General features: G+C 45.9%; 1 non-coding gene across 1 annotated transcript; it reads left to right on the top strand.

Moving 5' to 3' along the window:
* Positions 1-239: 239 nt before the first annotated feature.
* On the top strand, positions 240-333 carry TRNAY-GUA (transfer RNA tyrosine (anticodon GUA)). Its single transcript has 2 exons — positions 240-276; positions 298-333. It is a non-coding gene; the product is annotated as a tRNA-Tyr (tRNA).
* The last annotated feature ends 2557 nt before the right edge of the window (positions 334-2890 follow it).

The raw sequence follows: 2890 nt of genomic DNA, 5'->3' as shown, positions 1-2890 counted from the left end.
CCCCATCCACCTCTCTCCCATCGGCTGGGACATTGGCAATGGCCGTCCTCGGGGATGCCAGGCAACCGCCCCCAGAGGATTTGCTTCGCCCCGATGGGGGCGCCTTAACGACAAGTGCGGGGCTCTCATCCAAGGCGGGGTTCCAGCCACCCCAAGGCTTAGTGGACCTCTGGCGTTTCCGGGACTTGGTCCCCTTCCTTTCCAGAACAACCAAATGACCCAGCCGTGGCAGCGCGCACCCTTCGATAGCTCAGCTGGTAGAGCGGAGGACTGTAGACTGGACAGACATCTGCCGACATCCTTAGGTCGCTGGTTCGATTCCGGCTCGAAGGAAGTGCCTGACGCTTTTGCGTGCACGCGCACACACACACCACTGCCCGCCTAGCGCCACCCCTGCCTGCTCCAGGGCCGTGTAACCACCAAGCTGCAGCCACCTTCTCAGGGGCCAAGCTCTTAAAAGCCTTTCTGGACCACCTTCCTTCCTGTGCTTATGCCTATGCTGTGGCCCGGGAACTTCCAACTTGTCTGATCGTTCTTTCCACAGATCGCGGAGTCCTGGTACTCTACAGCACAAAACAGTCCCTAGTGCTGGTACTTTATGGCCTAACCAATTTGCCTCCCTCATGCCCACCATCCCGCCCCTTCCCACTTTTATTCGCAGCGAGTGAGGTAGCAACCTGGACTTCTAGGCGGGGAAGATAATGGTGGTGGGTTTTGTTGATTTGGCCCAGAAAGCCTTTTGCAGAATATCCTGAGGTTTATAGCCCAGGTTTATAATAACATCCCAAGCAAGAAACGTACCCATGTCAATGACCACCGGTCAGAGCTTCTGAATTTATTATTGTTACGGGCATCCATTGGTCCTGCCGATCGCATTAGCAACCCTTGGACCAGCGGCAGTTTCAGTATAAAGTGATAGATGGGAAAATGTAAGTAATCAAGAAATATCAAAGAGCAAAAGAGGAGAACCAAATTAAAATATGGGGAGCTATGAAAAGATTGTGGTAAAAAATGATCCGGAGAAAAGTAACAGAAAATGAAAGGGTATTTGACAAAAGAGGAGGCAGAGGAATCAAAGCAGAATAATCATCTTGTTATCACTTTGTAAGCCCAGGAAACATGGTGTATTTAGTTGAGTCAAAGAGATTGGGTAGGGGGAGGAGTAGGGGAAATGGAATTGATTAAGCTGTTTACTTAAGAGGTACCCGTTCTGGGTCCCCAAAATTTTCAGTAAAATATTAAAGTGTAAAAAGAAGAGCACACCTCACCTTCTGTGACAGTGTTGGCCTCCCATTGACAGTGGCTCGTGCTACAAGATAGAAGCAGGAACTCACTTGCCCTTTTTGTGACTCAGATTCATGCCTTGTTATCTGACAGAAGTGAGGCTGCAAAAGTGGGAAAAGCAGATGGAGATACAAGGAGCTGTGCCTAGCAAGAAACTGCTTGTGTTTTAGGCTTTCATCCCAAGCACGGCTTCTCAGATGCTGTTCTTCTGCCTTGTAAAAAAGGAGTGTGTCCTGATCCTCAACAGGCTGCCAGCCTCTCTGGCCCCACCTCTCCTTTTCAGAGAGTGTTTATCTGTATAAAGTACCCAATAATTTTAACTTGAGCAGGCTCTGATGTTTAAACAAGGGAACTTTGCCTCAGAATGCTCCAAGGCATTTCAGTTGGTGTATAGTATGGGACTAGAAGGCAAAAAGTAGACCTGACAGGATTATACATCTCAGCCTCAATCCTTAAAAGACTCTGACACTTATCCACAGTCCTTTTACCCATTACTGATTGGAAAATGCTGCAATCTGAGGCCAGGTCTTGTTTCTTACTTACAGATTTTTACATACAAACAGTCACTTTACCAGTCATGGGCCACGTATTTCTATTTTTTTTTTTTTTTTTTTTTTTTGAGACAGAGTCTCACTCTGTTGCCTGGACTAGAGTGCTGTGGCATCAGCCTGGCTCACAGCAACCTCAAACTCCTGGGCTCAAGCAATCCTTCTGCCTCAGCCTCCCGAGTAGTTGGGCCTACAGGCATGTGTCACCATGCCCAGCTAATTTTTTCTATACATATTTTAGTTGTCCATATAATTTCTTTCTATTTTAGTAGAGACAGGGTCTCTCTCTTGCTCAGGCCGGTCTCGCTCTTGCTCAGGCCATTCTCGAGCTCCTGAGCTCAAAACGATCCACGTGAGCCACCGCGCCCGGCCCACATACTTCTTAATTGCTGGTATTAGCTTGAGTGAAAAGATGGTGGAGAGTGACAAAATCCTTAGTGTCTAATAGATACCACTATTTAAAGGTAGAAAATTTTATTGATATGTTTCTTTATAACCATTTAGTTATCACTGAGGATGTTCCGCATAGAGGACAGACATTGAGCCAAGCATCAGGACCTCAGCTAGAGGCAGTACTTGCTGAAAAAGGCCACCCAGTTGGTGAGGAGGTGAAATGATAAGGTTTGAGAAAGAGAGAAGACAATTTTAGGTATTTTGAATAAAGATTTCATGATTCCACATTTCTGCCAAATCTGAAAGGAGGCAAATCCTTCATTTGACACAAGGTTTTTCTCTTTTGGCATCAGTGATGCTTCTGCCTTCATCTGTCAGCTGACTCAAGTTAGACAGCTCCAAGTATACTCAGGAGCAATGACAATAGGAGTAGAAATTAATGGAGTGGAAGTGAATATGGAAGGACATGGATATTATATACTTTTTTCCTCATTCAACATTCTGGAGAATGTATATACATATGTATATATATATGTCATAGCCATGGTGTCCTGCCTGTGAAGACTCACAAGAGATGTTGGGAGATCTTCACCTTGTTTCTGGGGTGAGCAGCAATTGAAATTCCATGGATGTGATGACATAGGATAAGATTCTATGTGTGACTT

This window comes from Eulemur rufifrons, chromosome 2 (genome assembly GCF_041146395.1).
Source record: "Eulemur rufifrons isolate Redbay chromosome 2, OSU_ERuf_1, whole genome shotgun sequence".
NCBI classification, from domain to species: domain Eukaryota; kingdom Metazoa; phylum Chordata; class Mammalia; order Primates; family Lemuridae; genus Eulemur; species Eulemur rufifrons.
The sequence above is the reverse complement of the archived record's forward strand: the minus strand, read 5'-3'. Positions and strand labels throughout refer to the sequence as shown.